The 19,466-nt window shown below is 40.5% G+C and overlaps 1 protein-coding gene across 4 annotated transcripts in view; it reads right to left on the reverse strand.

The window, feature by feature from the left end:
• The window catches only part of LIMS1 (LIM zinc finger domain containing 1), a 155,401-nt gene that overhangs the window by 87,028 nt on the left and 48,907 nt on the right, over positions 1-19,466 (reverse strand). The window contains exon 1 of one of the 4 annotated variants that reach the window (XM_047852858.1): positions 10,476-10,595. The exons of the other annotated variants lie outside the window; for them this stretch is intronic. The gene's annotated coding sequence lies outside the window, so the exon portion shown is untranslated. Of the gene's footprint in view, positions 1-10,475; positions 10,596-19,466 lie in introns of those variants that run through there. 4 annotated transcript variants of the gene reach the window in all.

Genomic DNA, 19,466 nt, shown 5'->3' on the forward strand with positions numbered 1-19,466 from the left:
AGTATTTTTAATAGCAAATTTTACGAGAGATCAACATCTTTCCCGAATATCCAGGTTAGAGAGAAATAAACCTAAAAATTGTATCACAGTGAATCTTAACTAGTTAGAAACACGTCCCTGTGTAAAATTAATTGCACAAGCACTACCTATACAGTAAAGGTATTAGATAACTGGCATGTTTCACTACATTCTATTTATCACCAGCTGCCCCCACTGCCCCCCAAATATTGTACAGCAGTGCCCAATATGGCCTTCTGATCAAAGGTGTCCCTGGGCGGGGCACCTGGGTGGCTCAGTGGGTTAAGAGCCCAGCTCTTAGTTTTGGCTTGGGTCATGGTCTTGCAGTTTCATGGGTTCGAGCCCCACGTTGAGCTCTGTGCTGACCGTGTGGAGCCTGCTTGGGATTCTCTCTCTCCCTCTCTCTCTGCCCCTCCCCAACTCACACTGTCTCTGTCTCTCAAAATAAATAAATAAACTGAAAAAAAAAGAGGGTCCCTGGTCACCTGGATGCCCAAACTAAACTCTTAAAGTCATCCTCAGCAACTTCTTTCTCACCAACCCACTCACCAAAAGTAGTTGATTTAATGCATGAGATGTCATTTCCATTTCTCTCTTCATTTATATTTACATGTCTAAGGTCCTTCCCATAGTGTCCTGCATACCCAGCTGATGACCCCATCCTCACTCTCCTTAAGAGGCTGGGTTCAGAGTCAACCAGCCTTGAACTCAGATCCCAGCTTTGATACTTAATAGCTACTTTTTTTTAAAAAAAAAAGTTTATTTATTTTGAAAGAGAGCACGTGAGGGGAGAGGGGCAGAGAGGGAGAGAGAATCCCGAGAATGCTCTGCACCGCCAGCACGGAGCCCAATGTGGGGCTCGAACCCATGAAGTTACAAGATCATGACGCAAGCTGAAACCAAGAGTTGGATGCTTAACTCACTGAACCATCCAGGCCCCCCACTTTAAAAAAAATGTTTATTTCTTTATTTTGAGAGGGGGGGAGAGAGAGAGAATCTCAAGAAGGCTCCACACTGCCAGTGCTGAGCCCCACTTGGGCTTGATCTCACAAACCATGGTGACCTGAGCCAAAATCGAGTCAATGCTTAACCCACTGAGCCACCCAGGTGCCCCTCTTTTCTTTCTTTTTTTTCAAATTTGTTTAAATGTTGATTTATTTTTGAGAGCGAGATCAACAGAGTGCAAGTGGGGGAGGGGCAGACAGAGAGGGAGACACAGAATGCAAAGCAGGTTCCAGGCTCTGAGTTGTAAGCACGGAGCTCAATGTGGGGCTCAAACCCACGAACCGTGAAATCATGACCTGAGATGACATCAGACATTTAATGGACTCACCACCCCAGTGCCCCACTTTTATTTCTAAAAAGGAAATTGTTATAGCCATACCCCATACAGCTCCTATGAAAAGCACATGGAAACCTCACTGAAAATGGCAGGAAGCCCTGAAGGGGGAGCTCTCACTAACGCACCATCACCACTCATAATCAACAGGAAGAAGGAAGGTAATTCTTATCTTGACAAGAAAGGGCACTTTTCCCATAGAAATTTTATCTCTGGCTTTTAAGAAAAAGTGGGACAATCGCTCCCTGCTCCAAAATCAATCACAGTCTCAAACTCCTTTTCTTCCCTAGTGAACTTTTGTTCACAACAATCCTCCCTAATTTCCCCTTAACACCTAATAAAAGCAAGCTTCCCTTTGTCCCTTTGGACTTACCTATGGTTTGCCATAGTTTACTTGTCCCAAATTGCAGTTCCAATCCTATTCCCAGATAAACTCATTTTCCTAGGAAAATAACTGGCTATTTTATTTTTAACGTTGACAAGTGGCACATACTAAGTGTTAAATACAAAATAAATATCACCATTATCAATATTTCTCCTCTCCCCTACTGCCATCAAAGTTTTTCTTAGTGCAAATCTGATCATACCATGTCTCAGTTTAGAAGATTTCTATGGATGTCTATTTTATATGGGATACAGTTTAAAGACTTTGGCATAACATATGCAACATATGTAAGAGTGCTGACAATACTGACCCCATCCCTTTGGCTCTGTATCATGTTCAAGTTCAAATGATGGCTTCTTTGGGGACTATATGTTCCAGGCCCCTTGGAGACTGACATGCATACCTTAGAAATGCCTGCCATGGCTGGGATCAGTAAGGCTTCTTTTGGCCTCTCTATGTTAGATATAACATAGCCCTCCCCCTTCCTGACGCACAGGTGATGCCACAAGATCTAATTAAAGATTAGCTGTCAGGTGCATGCAAGCCCTTTGAGGTGTGTGCAAACCCTTTGATCTCACTATAGTGCCCTTCTGCATGTCCCCTTGCTCTATAAAATCTGTAGACTAAGATCTGGACTTTATGGAAAATAACTATGCAGCTGCCATGGACTGTTTTCTGCTCTATCCTCCCCACCCTTTGCCCCCTTGTCAGTAAATTACCCTAAATAAAAGTCTGTAAACTGTATGGAGCCACCTGCTTCCTTTTCTGGTCTCAAAGTGCCTTTTCAGTTGGGGGGAACCATGTACTGTCCCTCCCCCATCTTCTAACAACGTAACTCTTCACAACGTACTTACCTTTCTGGCCTCATTGCCAGCCATTTTTTTTCCTTCCAACTGTGAATCCCCTTCCCACAATGAGCCGCCTTCCCCAACCACTGTTCCCCCAACTTAGCACACTCTTTTGTGTCCCCTTAAGGACAGGCAGCAGAGAGTCAAAGGAGCCAGTGGGTTATACTAGATGGTTTCCATAAAGCCTCCACCACTGTAAGGAGTGATCACATCTCTACCCTTTGGCTTTGGTGCCCAAGTGCCCCACAGAGGGAAGGCTGCACCAGGTTCCTGAGGCCTCCCTCTGGCTTTTCTGCCATTCTAGCTATTACATGGCCACCAGCAAGTTTTCTGCAAAGTCTTCACTTTCCTTGCTTGTACATCAAAGACAGCACATGTTTGTTTACTTCACAATCTTTTTGTAAGAATTAAATAGCGTATTAGAAACAAAGTGGGGAAGGGGCGCCTGGGTGGCGCAGTCGGTTAAGCGTCCAACTTCAGCCAGGTCACAATCTCGCGGTCCGGGAGTTCAAGCCCCGCATCGGGCTCTGGGCTGATGGCTCAGAGCCTGGAGCCTGTTTCCGATTCTGTGTCTCCCTCTCTCTCTGCCCCTCCCCCGTTCATGCTCTGTCTCTCTCTGTCCCAAAAATAAATAAACGTTGAAAAAAAAAATTTAGAAACCAAGTGGGGAAGATAATTAATTACTATAGCAATGTCAGCCACTCAGTATACTACTACTGGGTCACAGAGAAGTCAAAAAGGGTATCAGAAGTCAAAAGTGTCTGCAGCAGAGAGTGAAGACCCCTACACAATTCCTTAAGCATGTTTTAAGGCACTACTGCAAGTATATGCGAGATCATTCCTTGTTCCTAATCTTTGCTCCAACAGAACTATTCCAGCATATGCCTCCCACCACCCATAGATGCCTAAGGCCATACCCAAGCCTCCAGGCCTTCTTTGACATCTTGCTATAGGTAGAAATTTCTGCCTTGATTTAAATTCCTGGGCAAAAATAACACCCTTACTTTACAGAATTCAAAAATGAGGCTTTAATCCCTATCAAAATCTCAATAATGTTTTTCTGCAGAAATAGAAAAAATCCATCCTAAAATCCATATGAAATTCCAGGAGACCCCAAAAAGCCAAATGAATCTTGAAAGAGACAAAGTTGGAGGTCTCACACTGATTTCAAAACTTACTATAAAAGTCTAATATCAAACAGTGTGCAAGCGTGCAACTGGCATAAAGACAGACACACAGGGGCGCCTGGGCGGCTCGGTCAGTTGGGTGGCCAACTACGGCTCAGGTCATGATCTCGTGGTCTGTGAGTTCAAGCCCTGCGTTGGGCTCTGTGCTGAGAGTTCAGAGCCTGGAGCCTGCTTCCAATTCTGTCTCCCTCTCTCTGCCCCTTCCCTGCTTGCTCTCTGTCTCTGTCTCTCTCAAAAATAATAAACATTAAAAAAAAATTTAAAAAAAACCAGACAGACACACAGACCAATGGTATAGAACTGAGAGCCTAGAAATAAACCCTCACAAATATGGTCAAATGGGTGTCAAGACCATTTAGACAAGGGTGTCAAGACCATTCAATGAGGAGAGTCTTTTCAACAAATGGTGGTGGGAAAATTTATATCCACAAGCAAAAAAATTGAGTTGAACTCTTAATCTTACACCATATACAGAAATTAACTCCAAATGGGTCAAATAAAACTCTTAGAAGAAAACATATGGGAAAAGCTTCATGACACTGAATGTGGCAATGATTTCTTGGATAGGACACCAAAAGCAGAGGCAACAAAAGTAAAAATAGACAACTGGGACTACATCAACATTAAAAACTTCTGTGCATCATACACACAGGAAGGAGGCCATGAGAACAAACCCAGGAATAGTAGTGATGATTCTACAAGTCAAGGATGCAAAAGCTTGCCAGGAAAGGCCCCAGGAGATAGGGGAGAGACATGGAACAGATTCTCCCCCATAACCTTCTGAGGAGGAACCAGCCCAGCCAACACCTTGATCTCAGACACCTGGCCTCCAGAACTAAGAGATAATAAATGCTGTTCGTTAAGCCCTCAAAAAAACCCAAAAAAGCAAAAAAAACCCTTTTGTGCATCAAAGGACATAAACAACAGAGTTAAAAAACAACACATGGAATGGGAGAAAATATTTGCAAATTATATATTTGATAAGGAGTTAATATCCAGAATCTATAAAGAGCTCATACAATTCAACCACAACCAAAAAACCAACCAGATTAAAAAGTGGGCAGGAGACCTGAATAGACTTTTCTCCAAAGAAGGTATATAAATGGCCAATAAGTGCATAAAAGGATGCTCAATATCATTAGTCATTAGAGTAATGCAAATCAAAATCAAAATGAGATACCACCTTAAACAAATTAGGATGGCTACTATTAAAAAAAAGAAAAAGAAAAAAGGAAAATAACAAACATTCGGGATGTGGAGATACTGGAACCCTTCTGCACCATCAGTGGGAATACGAAATGGTGTAGTCACTATGAAAACCAGTATGGTCATGCTCAAAAAATAACTGAGTTACCATGTGACCGAACAACTCTACTTCTGTATCTAAACAAACTGAAAACAGGGATTCCAAGAGATATCTGTCCACCTATGTTCACAGCAGTATTATTCATGACAGCCAAAACAAAAGTGGAAGCAACACAAATATCTGCTGACAAATGAATAAACAAAATGTGATATATACACACAATGAAATATTAGCCTCAAAAAGGAAGGTAATTCTGAGACATACAACAACATGAATGAGCCTTAAATACATTACACTAAGTGAAATAAGTCAGTTGCAAAAAGACAAATGCTTACGATTAAACGTAACATGAGGTATCTGAAGTAGTCAAATTCATAGAGACAGAAAATAGAATGGTGGGTGCCAGGGGCTGGGGATGGAGGGGAATGGGGTGTTAAGATTTTCAGTTCTGCAAGAGGAAAAGAGTTCTGGAGATGGTAGCACAACAATGTTAATGTCGTTAATGCCACTGAACTATACACTTAAAAATTTCACCATGGGGGGCAGCCATGGCTCACTCAGTTGAGCGTCAGACTCTTGATTTCAGCTGAGGTCATGATTCCAGGGTCATGGGATGGAGCCCCTCGTTGGGCTCTGTGCTGAGTGTGGACCCTGTTTAAGATTCTCTCCTTCTCCCTCTGCCCCTCTCCCCTGCTTGTGTGCTCTCTCTAAAATTAAAATATATATATATATATATTCACTATTATTTTAAAAAATGAGTCTCCAAGCTGCAAAGTGAAGGATGTGAATGATGGTGAAGGTTTCTAATTCATCCTTTTCACTTTTCAGGTGTAGAAAAAGAATTAAAGAAGAAGAATTAAAGTCCAAGATGTAAGAGAACCGAGAACATGACCCTAATACACAGCTTACCATCAAAAAAAAAAAAAAAAAAAAAAAAAGAAAGAAAAGAAAAGAAAAGTAAAGTAAATATAACAGGAAAAGACTGAAAGACAGGGGTTAAGTGGGACAAAGGCAACAAAGTAGGCAGCACAATCACAGGAAGGGAATGAAGGGGAAATTCCAAGAACATTTTAAAATAATTCCTGTTTTGCTGCAATAGAAGTCTGAAACTATCATTTGTCTTGCTCTAGGTAGAGCTGAAGTCTGTGGAAATTCCCATATAAGGTAGTTTGTTCATGGTTATTTCCTAAAGCAGGACATTACATTTCCCATCTGAAAAAGGCATTAGGCCTTTGGAAGAAGACATTCTTTTGTCAACACCATGCATATATAAAAATATATGTATAAAGAGCTGTGGTTCCATTTGCCAAAACATGTTATCCCCTTGGCTAAATATGGTTCAGCATCTAGCACTCAATGCCACAGTTTTCCTGTGGTCGTTACTGGAGGTAGTGATAAAGATTGGTATGACTTTACTGCTCTCCATAAATGGCCCTTCAGTCCATAATATGTCTTAAATGACATGGTAATGTCTTTACTTTCTTTTTTACATTTTTTAAGATTTTATTTTTATGTAATATCTACACCCAACATGGGGCCTGAATTTACAACCCCAAGATTAAGAGTCACATGCTCCATCGCCTGAGCCAGGCAAGCACCCCATGTCTTTATTTTCTTAATTAAAAACATTTTTTTTTACTTTCTTAATTTAGTAATTTAATTTTTTATTGAAGTATAGTTGAGACACAGTGTTTACATTAGTTTCCAGTGTACAACACAGTGACTCCAAAACTCTGTGCTTTGTGCTCTGCGTCTTTACTTTCCTTTAATAAGCAGTCCTGCCTTCCATGTACGGTACCTTTCTTCCACAGTTTTTCCATCTTAGGGGAAGCTGCTCTCCTGCCCCATCTTAATTCCTCCCTATGACTTCAAGGCAGAGCTTCTACCTTTGATTTTTCAGGATGAGCCTCAATCCTTTTTCTTGGACTTCTGCTCATTTGGTAGCCACATGCAGCAACTTGAAATGTGGCTAAGTTCACATCAAGATGTGCTTTAAGTGTAAAACAGACTTGGGATGTCAAAGATTTAGCTCACAAAAATGTAAAATATCTCAATAGTTTTTAATATGTTACATGATATGTATATAGTTTGGACAATAGCTTGGCATATGGAGTTAAAGAAAATATATTATGAAAATAAATTTCACCTGTTTCATTTTGCACTGGCTAGTAGAAAAGTTTAAACTACACATATGATGTGGCTCATGTGTTTATTGGATAGCACCAATCTAGGTTTACTGAATAAAGAAATGTATCCCAGAAAACAAGGGGAAGTGGCAGCCTGGACTAGAATCCTGGCTCTATCTCTTATTAGCCAGGGCAGATTTCTTCACCTACAGATTAGGTCTCCATTTATAAATGTGGTCATAATAAAACCCCCTCAATGTTTCAAGGACTTCAATAGAAAGAAAACATTTAAGCACTTACCAACACAAAGTGCATTCTCAGTGACTGTTACTTCCCTTTCTTGGAGTCTCAGAAACCCTGTGGGTATGTTCGGCTGCTGATTTAGTCATTTTGGGGTTAGTCATAGAAAGTCTGGAGTACAAGACTCTTTTTTCCTTCCTTTCCATTCTAATTACTTCCACAGAATCACCCTTACCAGTCAGGGATGTGGGGCGCTTTCTAGCAAAATCTGTCCCCTTCCCCACAGTTGTATTATCTATTTCCATCATTTATTTATCTGCCATATTCTTCCCTTCACCTCTCCACTGGTCCACACATTGACAAATCGTTAAAATTTATGTCAAAATTCTGGCTGCTGCTCACTTTCTCCTTAGGATCGTTATCAATAGCTCATTGCTACTGCCTAAATTTATTTGTTTTTAAAATATTCTTTATCTTTTATTTATTTTTGAGAGAGAGAGAGATGGAGGGAGAGAGAAAATGAGCGGGGAAGGGGCAGAGAGGGAGGGAGACACAGAATCTGAAGCAGGCTCCAGGCTCTGAGCTATCAGCACAGAGCCTGACATGGGGCTTGAACCCATGAAGTGTGAGACCATGACTTGAGCCGAAGTCAGATGCCTAACCGACTGAGCCACCCAGGCATCCTGCTACTGCCTAAATTTAAATGTAGCTTTGTTATAATTTTAGCTACTTCATGTGTGTGCACTCCATTCTCCTAAGATGCATGGATACATCCTTTATTTCCCTGTGTCTCATCAGATACACAATGAATGAAGACTTTTATAATGGTCTTAGAAAGAAGTAAAATCAAACTGAATATTGACTTTTGATTACTGACCAGACCAAACAGGATCATAGGGAATGAAAAGCAACTTCTCTAAGAAATCACACCTGATTTGGCAGTCTGGAGTTTATTTCTGGCTGATCTGTGAAAAATTTTTTATGATTTCCTCCAAGTTGTTGCTAACAGTGTGCTGAGCTGACAACCCTGAAGACTGAATTCCCCTCTTGGATGATGCTATTTTCTTATTTTCCACCTGACTTTTCCCAAATACCTGCTATTATTTATTACAAATGCCAATCCTTTTGACAGTCTGGCTTAAAGAAGTTTATTATGCATCAATGCAATCTAGCGTCTGAATCTCATTCTACCGCTAGGACCCCTTCCACAGGAGGACAACAACTCCAGGTCCTGGTGGGGCTGGGGGATAGAGAAGAAGGACCAACTCCTGACAGATTTCCTCCCTTTAGAAAAGATAGAAGATGGTAACAGAATCACAGGGGGTAAGGGAAAGAATTAGTGAGAGAAAGAAAACATAAGAGAAGGGGAGCAGATTTAAGAAAAAAAAAAAAAGCAAAAGAGAGAGAAGCAAATCTCTGCAATAGTAGTCTGGCAACGGGAGTTCTCCAGGTCCATCCTTCACACTGCAATCTTACCATATCCAGTCCCTTAAAATCACCCAAAACTTTATATCGTATTCAAGACCAGTAATCTATGCGCACTCCCTATCACTCTTATCCTGCAAACACATCTTACATCCTAGCACATTAGATGTCTTTTGAATTCTTTTCATTCATTGTATACTCATTTATTGAGCACTTAGAGCTAGGCACTGAAGATACAGGAGGGAACATGGAAGACAAAGCCCCTGCTTCATCAATCTTAGAGTCTAGTGGAAAGGGGCAGTAGAGATATGGCATCTGAAAGAAAGAGGAAACCAAGGGCAGGGTGCGTATCAAGTATGCCCTTGCAGACCAGAATAAGGATTCCAGGTTCCATTCAGGCGAGGTGAAAAGGCAATGGGAGGATTCTGAACAAGGAAGTAAAACTGACCTTTGCTGAAGATGTCACCAACTCGCTAGAAGAATACCCTTCCCCATCATTGTTTAAGTGCTGAAATTTACTCATTCTTCAAAGCCCAACTTAAGAATCAACTAAATGGTGCTGATCCCTGAGAATTACAGGTCACTCCTACTTTTGGTTATGCCTCCAAACTTGACAATATACTCATGTTGGTCTGATTATGCTTGGTTATTTGTGGGCAATTTTTTTTTCCCCACCTTTATGTATGTTTATCCAAAGTATCTTTTTCATTTTTTCTTCTATGAGCCATGTACACTGCCTTGTTGTTGCAAGGCAGTTAATTTGAAGTTAATTTCTATTAACTTGCAAGACCCAAAGCAAAGCAATCATCCTTTAGAACTTTTTATTTCTTGTCCCTGAAAAAAATAAATCTGTTCTCTTAATACTATAACTATTGTTTATTTCATGACAATGTGTTTATAAAAAACATATCTATAAATATGTAACATACAAAATAAGAAGGTCCCTTACACATCACCCTATTCTATATCACAGCTATGTTCCTCTCAAGGTTATCATGTTCCTGGAGAATGACTGCAAAATAAATGTTTTCATAACTACACTTAAATCTCTAAGGAAGTACACTGTGTAAGGCAGATCATGTGTAAGGCACAAGATCCTTTTGGGGTGAATAATCACCTCTCAATAAATGTTTTACAAATGTAGATTTAGTGCATTAAGGTCACTTTAAAAATGGCCTGCTGGTTTTTACACTTATATAGGTTAACGAATAAATAACTCAAGTAGTTATAGTTGCTTTTTCCATACCATGGCAAGACAGATACTCACTAACCGTAGTGCTAAACAGTATATGATTATTTTAAGACCCTACACAGAATGTGGGTTAAAAATATTTAATGTAATAAAATGACAAAAAGCACTCTATGCTTCTGCAGGACCATATGGAACAAAACATTATCAAGACTGTTAATGTTTTCTCTACAAATATAAGGGTATAGCCTCCCTTCCTCATCCACTTTAAAACCAACAAAATATAAAGTTACTTTTACATATACTCAGTAATTAAATATGCACCCACAGGAAGTTAGAACCACAACCATTACACTTTGCAGCAGCGAAAAGAAAAATTTAATTAGCATGGCTAAAAGCTACTACAACTTACCCAAGACTGTTCCTGTTACTGGATATGCAAGTTTAGACGAATGTCTTTTCGATGGATGTCTTCTCTCAGACTTCCACTCCTCTGTCTTAATCACTTTGCACACACAGCCCCACCTCTGCAAAAGCAAGTTGATATTCCGAGCACTTTACCTGATGAGCCTCTACACTCTCTTGTTCTCACCTCAAGAATAAAGAATCTCCTTTCTGGTACTTTTGCTCTTATTTTCTCTCATTTATCAGGGCCTGGGCAACCAGTTCCAGATTACAGTGGATTATCTTTAAAAGCTCCTGTTTCCTATACTGTATAGTACTTCCTCATCTTAATTTTGTGTCTGTTGCCTTGAGCTATATTTAAGCCAATGAAACCAAATTGAGGGCTTTTTTTCCTGCATTCAGTCAAGTCATGTGACATGGTATGTTACACGATAACCCCAAAGTTCTGAAGCAATAAGGCAACACCCCTAAATGTCATAACTCATATCCTGTTGTTTTATGTACCTTACTAAGTTAAGAAATTCATCCACAAATTTATTGAAAGTTGTGCAGAAAATATTTAGAAAAACAAACAATAATTAGTATAGAAAGAGGTGAAGCTTTCATAAAAAGATATTCTCCACCCTTTTGGATCTTGATAGTATCTACATGTTTGAAATAATAGAGCCTCTTTTAAGTCTCCTCTGAATGCTTTACCATGTCAGTGTTGAACAGCTAGTCTATTTTATCCTCCTGGTAGCTCAGCCCAGTTTAAAGGCAGGCAGGCCAAACTCTGGCAGGCTAAGTAGGGGAAATAGCCTTCTGTCCCAGATATCCTTGACACACACAGTGCAGAGAAGGAGCAGGGCCAATGCTAATGAGGCCTCATACATCCGACTGAGTCACCTCGCAGGACTCCTGGGTGCCAAGTTTCCATTGAAGACTAATCAAGGGATCTTTGGTAGAGATGGAGAACTCAGGAGCATTTAATACAGGCTTCCGCCTCCATGAATGAAGACTTCCTTGCCCTGATTCATTGAGAATATTACAAGAAAGTCCCTTAAAAAATTTATTATAAAGCAGTCATTTTAAGAATGATAACAGCATTTCTTGGTTATAGGACCTGAGGTTAATCTTTAAAAACAAGAGAACAATTCCTCACCTTTGCTTGTTATGCCAACAATGGAGACTGGGTATTGGCAGTATTGAGAGATGGCGACTGTCAGTAGAAGGGCAGATGTGACAGGCACCCTGGAACTCCATCTACTCTATAGGGAAGCAGTCTGATGTCTGGAGAGGTGAAAGAGCTCACCTAAGACAAGCTGTAGGCAGTGAGCTCTAAACTTCAGGGCTCTGGCCCAGCACCCCTGGGGGAACCACACAGGCTCCATCTCCATGGCTCACTCTAAAGCCTGACCACCAGAGTTGGGTTTGGACTTGAAATACAAGACTAAACGTATGTACAATTCCAGCCAGAGAACTTTTCTGGCCTTGATTTACTTACTTTGTTTTGAGGGGTGTGAGTGGGATATAGAAGGAAACTGGAAGTACAAGGCTGTTTGTGGGTAAGAAGAGGCCTCCCACCCCCACTCCCATGAGGGATAGTACTATACCGGAGACATAAACCCTGGAAAGCAGCCACAATCTCTCCTGGGAGAAGTAAAAGAATGGAAGTCTTGTGAGCTAAATTCCCAGCATATGGAATTCTCTTCAAGAAAGTAACTTATGTTATTGCAATTAAAATCCAGAGAGGCAAACATCTGCCATTTCTTTGTGTCCCAATTCTTTACTGATCACCACGCACTGTGAAGGAAACAGGGTGTTGTCATGAACAAAGGGGGCACACATGCCTAGGGAGGTGACTAAGAGAAGTCTATCTTGAGTCCTTCTCGCTTTTATCTCACCCCCTCCTCCTCTCTTCGGATAAATTCTTCTAGGCAAGAGCAAATCCAGAACACATTTTTCAATCCTTATCTTACGTTAGACATTTATAAACAGTGCTCTCCTGGACATTTTCAACTCAAAACCCTTGGTCTCCAGGCCATTATCCTGTCCTTCCAATCATCCCATCACTGTCTCCTCTGTAGGATCCCCTTCCTTTGCCTGCCTTTTAGGTGTGGCAACTTCCCTAATTCGTACCCTGGCTCCCTGCTTGTGAACACTATGAACATTCTCCCTGATGACTCACCATCTCTCATGGCTCCACTACTCCCCCCATATTAGCAACACCGGCCAGACCTTTCTCTTGAACCTGCAGTCATGCATCAAATTGTCTTCTGGCTGCTTTCATGGAGACACCCTAACTCAAGATGACTAAATAAACCACTCACCCCCTCCTGCCATGCCCATAGCCAGCTCTTCCTTTTATATGTACTCTCTTAGGTACAGCAACATTATCCAACCAGTCACCCAAGTTAGGAATCTCCCAGTCACCCCTGATTTCTTACCTTCAAACCAACCACTTCTGCTAATTTTAACTCCTAACTCATTTTTAAATTAGTCCCTCTGTGCTACTTCACTCTCATTTTTAGCCCTGTTACCATTCTAGCCCTCATGATTACACACTTGGTCTACAGTGGCAGCCTCCTAACTCTCTGCCTTTAACCAAATCCAGGAGACTCAGCCAACAAGTGATCTAAGGAGCCAGGTGTCTCTCCAGAACTTGCTTCAACTCTGCAATGGCTCTCTGGTGCACTGAGCACAAAGTTAAGCCCCTTAAAGAAGAATACAAACCCAATATGCCCTGGCCCACCAACCTCCTCCAATCCTCATCTCTGAACACTCCCTGCCACTCACTTCATGCAACCCAGCCATGACATATGCCATGTAGGCCCCCATCTCAATGTTGCTGCTTATGCCAGTCCTCAGCCTGGAAGAGCTTTTCATCTTCCTCTTGCTAATTTTAACATCCTTGTACAATTGAAGTGAAGCATAAGGTCTTCAAAAAACCGTGCCTCAACCCCTCTCCAGTCCCATTCTCCTGTCTGCATCAGGCACTCCTCCTCAGGGCTCTCATGAGGCCCTCTCACTTATCTCGTAAGAGCTTCTTTTTCTAACCCGAGTGAGGGCAAGAACAAGGCTCCTGCTTATCTTATGCCCTTCCTGCCTATGGCTGCCATACACACTAGGCATTCAATAAAGTTTAAACTGAGCCTGTAGGAGAGACAGTCGTTCTCATCTTACAGATAAGGAAAATGATGCTCAGAAAGAGGTTACGTGGTTTCTTAAAAGTCATCCATGGAGAAATCTAAGAGAGAAACTCAGAATGCAAAAATGAAGTCTTTTTCTTAAAAGCAGAAAGCCTATCACACCTAAGCATGGTGAGGTGAAAGCAGGGAATGTATCTAAGTTTTTATTACTGCTACCCTAGAGCCTGGCAAGGTGTTGCCTCTCAGACGGGAGTATTTAATAAATACTGGGTGGCTCACTAACATATATACAGAGAGGGTCACTTTATTTGTATACGGTGCAAGAGAGGGTCTGCTTCTCTCCAGCAGATGGAGCTATGGTTCCATATCGTTACCAGCTACCATTTGGGTGCCCTGCCTGGTTAAAAGAACCAGCCTTTTTCACTCATCCATTGCCACGCTTCCTTTTTCCTTTATAATTCTCACACAGATAAAAGGAAATCCAGATACATGTTTTCCAGAGAATACACTCTAAATGGACACATATCTATTTTGTAACTTACTCAATGCCTTTGCATATCTTTTCCTCTCTGGCCTTTTAAAAAATCTGGGGTAATTTCACCCAATTTGATTTACCCAGTCTAGCAAGTGCTACTGAATGTTTCCACCTTTCTATAAGCTTCTTAGGTTCTTATTTATGAAACACATCTATAACCCAGCAAGTTCATCATGTTTATCCCCAGACATATGCTTTCCCTGGGGTGTCTGCCCTATTTCACTTGAGAAAACATTAGTTTTCCAACCATCTCTCATTAAAAACAAAAACAAAACAAAATTATCTTAATATTTTCAATATATTTTCATCATTATCTTAAAGTCTTTGAAGTTATAAACAGGATAAAAAAAGAAATTAATACCACGTATGAGAGTAGAACTTACAGTAAAATCTTAAGCAAACCTCATTTTTCACTCAATTTACAAATTTCATAGCATTCCTGAAAAACTTAGTGTCTACTGAAATCATGTAAAAGTAGGCCATGATTATATCTAAAATAGAATTAGGTCCTATGCTCAAATAATTATAATTTTTTTTTTCTTTTTTACCTGCATCAAAGTCCTATGGATGCAAAGTCCATGGCATCCAGCATCCCTGACCCTAGCCAACTCAATGCCTATGTGCCCCTTGCCCCAAACCATTGTGGAGTATTTTTTGTTACCCCACAAGTTCCCAGTTGCTCTGTAGGAAATAGTTCTAGCCCCACTGAGAATTACTGACCCAGAGAATTTCAGAAGCCATTAAGCTACTGATTAAAGCACTGATTAAAGTATCTTAAGGAACTACTTGTCAGGGTGTGACTTAACCTACGACATTGAATACTACTAAAATTAAAACACTACCTAAAAAACTTCCAACTATAATTTAAACTCTTTAATCAAGTAACTCCTCAATTTTCAAGTATTTTCAAACTCAGATAAAATCACGTCAGGAAAAGAATGTCATAAAAGAACAAGACTTTTCTAATCACAATGATATCTAAGAAAGATCCTAAAGGACAGCACTTGGTCCTGAATGTTCCTAGCTCTGGGAGACTTTTTGAGTATGAGCAATGTATAATCCCCAATATCCACTCAGACCTGAAACTGTCCAAAGTACAGGAGGCACAGCAGGGGAATGAAGCTTGTCAATTTTCATGGCAATATTGTAGGAAGACTCTAGTTGCCCAAGGACATGACAAAAAAGGGACAATGCTGGCAAGTGCCTCTATGTCAGAGAGAGGGGGCCCTGATGGCAAAGCTGGAATCCCAAAAGGCACCAAGTATTCTCAAGTTAAACATGGTCTGCTTAGGTATGTCAACTCAACACTTCAAAACTGAATGAAAGCCCTGTTCCCCACCTGAAAGTAGCTCTTCTCCACACAAGGTCCCCCCATTCACTCAGTGGCCAAGGCCAGAAACACTGGAGTCATCCTCAACTCCTCAAATGTCCACACACTTCACAATGTCCAAACGCAAAGTCTTTTCTTTTCTGCCTTTAAATACCTGAGTCTATTCACCTCTTTCTATCCCTGTGGACAGTACCTACTTCTGGCGCCATCACTTCTTACTTGGATTAATATAACAGCCTTCTAACTGGTCTCTGGACTTGCACTTCTTCCTGATCACTGTCTCCAACCCACCCCCTTTCCACACTGTTGCAACGTGGCTTTTGAGGCAGCACACCCACCTCCCTCCACTCTCTGTTTCGGAGCTAGCTCTCCTGACCACGTAACAGGCAACTGATTAGACAGCGTTTGTTCTTAACCCTGGCCACAGTGACTGGTCCTGGTTTGGGCACTGGACCTGAACTAAGCTAATCAGATTCTATGTTTTGAAAATTAGAAATATGAATAGAGAATAATCCTTAGGAAGTAGAACAAGTCAACTAATGATATTATCCTACAGAGAAATTGCACAGGTTCTTCTGCTGAGATGCTCAGAGTTGCTCTAGTTGTTTATTCTCTCAGAGACCTGGATGTTTGGCCCTTTCATTCTCTGAGCCACCCTACTATCTTTCCAATAAATTCCTTTTTAGCCTATGTTTGCCAGAGTCAATTCTTGTTATTTGTAGCCAAGGAAACTTAAGTACAATAAAAGTAGTCTCAGGCTGACAAAAGATCCTTCCTGATCTAGATGTCCCTGCTCCCGCTCTGCATTCCCCAGGTATACTACACACTTCACATGCTCTAAGCCAGTTATGGGGACCTACGTGCTACATCTCAGTATCCTACCTGCTCCTCCCTCTGCTCTTCCTGTCTACAATGGCATCTCTGGATGATTCTCATTCATCTGGCAGGACTTAGATGTCACTTTCTCCGTGATATTTTCCCTAAGTTCCTCATGTTCCCATAAGGCCTGGCACTCAGTACTCCCGAAATGGAGTTTAACACCGCACAATCTGTTGCCTGATTCCTTATTAGGGTACAAAAGGAAGTTTATTACAAGTGGTGAATCTCCCCACACCTATGCACATGCCTGCCAGAGAGAAGACTCTCAGTAAAGGCTTCTCAAACAAATGAACAAACTAGGAAATTAGAAGTCCACTTAAACAATCAAATTAGTACTGGGGAAAGTGTAATAGAAGTTTGAAATAAATATATTTATTTAGAATCAAGAGGTCTTACATACTCAATGTTAAATTCACTTTAATATTAATTCATATTCAAAACAGTTCAATTTATGTGTTCACTTTGTGAAAATTCATCAACCTGTGTACTTAAGATTTGTGTACTCTTGGGGTGCCTGGGTGGCTCAGTTGGTTGAGCATCTGACTTAGGTTCAGATCATGATCTCATGGCTCATGAGTTCAAGCCCCACATCAGGCTCTGTGTTGACAGCTCAGAGCCTGGAGTCTGCTTTGGGTTCTGTGTCCCTCTCTCTCATTGTCCCTCCCTCACTCATGCTCTGTCTCTCTCTCTCTCTCAAGAATAAGTAAAACATTAAAAAAATAAATAAAAAAAGGTTTGTGCACTCTTTTGTATGTATATTAAACATGAATAAAAAAATGTAAATGTATTTAACATAGCTGAAAACCACAGCTTTAGGCTAGTAATAAGTTCAATATGCATGGAAACACCATACAATGGTGGAAGGTGCCCTGACTACAGGTAAAAGTCCCTGGTTTACAGTCTTAATTGTACCACTTACTGGATGTAACATCTTGGTTCAGTGTATTCAGCTTTAGCAACTACAAAATGGGATAATAACTTGGCTACACAAAGATTAAATGAAATCATAAATGTAAAAAGTCAAACAAGGCGGGGTACCTGAGTGGCTCAGTCAGTTAAGCGTCTGACTTTTGATCTCAGTTCAGGTCTTGATCTCAGGGTCATGAGTTCAAGACCCACATTGGGCTTAAAAAAAAAAAAAGTCTACGTGGCAATGAGAAAGAATGAAATATGGCCCTTTGTAGCAACGTGAATGGAACTGGAGAGTGTTATGCTAAGTGAAATAAGCCATACAGAGAAAGACAGATACCATATGGTTTCACTCTTATGTGGATCCTGAGAAACTTAACAGAAACCCATGGGGGAGGGGAAGGAAAAAAAAAAAAAGGTTAGAGTGGGAGAAAGCCAAAGCATAAGAGACTCTTAAAAACTGAGAACAAACTGAGGGTTGATGGGCGGTGGGAGGGAGGAGAGGGTGGGTGATGGGTATCGAGGAGGACACCTTTTGGGATGAGCACTGGGTGTTGTATGGAAACCAATTTGACAATAAATTTCATATACTGAAAATAAATAAATAAATAAATAAATAAATAAATAAATAAATAAATAAAATAAAATAAAATAAAACAAAATAAAAATTAAAAAAAGTCAAACAAGGTGCTTTTGTTACAAAATTCTCTATCATCTCAGAGTGAGTGTTAGCTGAAATGATAAAAATCAGAACCATAAATATACAACACTTCGGCACAAAAATGCCTGCAAATCCCACGAATGCATACCAAAAAAGGTGAAATGGGATAATGAATCCAGATACTAACATGAAATTTAAGATTTGATTTATTCTTGAGGAAGAAAGGATACCCCCACATCATCATGTTTCTTGAGAAATAGATTAAAAACTCATTTACGTTTTATGAACTAACACAAACATTCATCATACTTATGACAGCAGAGATGCTTTTTAGAGTTCAGCCAGAGCATTAAGCCTTCTGGCTAATGGGGGTGCAGGAAAGCAAAGACATTTCATATCCATGTGGCCAGGATCTTATCGTACTACCAAGTTATAGTGTTAGCTTTAACACTGCAAGACTATTTCAAAATAAAAATGTTTCTACTTAGAGAGTATAAAACAAAATAGGATGGGGTATATGGGTCAGATACACACGAAACAAGTGTTTACACACCTAAGTGCAAAGAATGTACTTTGTTAAAAACTGAGTCACAATTAGAAATTATTGGTGACTAACTGGCAATTCATGATATACTTCCCTAGAGTGTCAAAACATGTACAAGCTCATAAGTGCATTCAACAGTGATTTGGTAAGAAGGAAGAATAGATGGATACGATTTCATTTCCCAGAAAAAACAGCTTTTCATTTTTTAACTCCTGCATTGTAAGTTCCCAGAAATGCTAAACAGTAGTTTAAAAATATATGAAGCACCTCTTACTTAAAAAGTGAAGTATCATAATTCAGAGAAATTGCATTTGTTAAGAATGTAAAACAGTAAAAATTAACTTCTGTGCCAATGCAAATGTTAACTTATCATTACCCAGTTTGTACCACTAAAACAGAGGGGTGAGTGGCAAACAAATAACCTGTACACCAGAAACTTCCCTTCATTTTCATTTTAGCAAATATGTACCCAATGACTACCTTGTAACTAACTGTATGGGCACAAGGCACAGAAGGCTGAACAAGGCACAGCCCCTTCCCCTGAGTAGCTCCCTAGACTGTGAGATACATACAAAACACATCACAGTATTCTGAGAAATAGTCGAGGCAGTGTTTGCAAGGAGCCAGGGCACAGAGAAGCTGCAGGGATGGCTTTAGGGGGTAAGGGACTAATGTGAGTCTCAACTGGTTGTGCTCACAAAGCAGAAAAGGAGGGAGAGGACATTCCCAGGGATGGGGATAACAAAGAAGCACCATCTGCTAGTAAATGTCAGGCACTTGTGCCTCAGGGAACAAGAAGAAGCCACAGTTTCGCTGGTTTTAATGAGATTAGGTTCATTACGGGGACAAGTAATGGTCACTGATTAGACAATATGCTCAGTGCACTGACAGTTATGAGATCATATGGTATTCTGAGAGGTTTAACCCGTGTTCAAGGAACTTGGACATATGAGTCAAGATCAAACCACAGTGTCAGGAAGTGTGAAGCAGTAACAGAAATGAGTACCCTTGT

This window comes from Prionailurus viverrinus, chromosome A3 (assembly GCF_022837055.1).
Source record: "Prionailurus viverrinus isolate Anna chromosome A3, UM_Priviv_1.0, whole genome shotgun sequence".
Classification (NCBI taxonomy): Eukaryota; Metazoa; Chordata; class Mammalia; order Carnivora; family Felidae; genus Prionailurus; species Prionailurus viverrinus.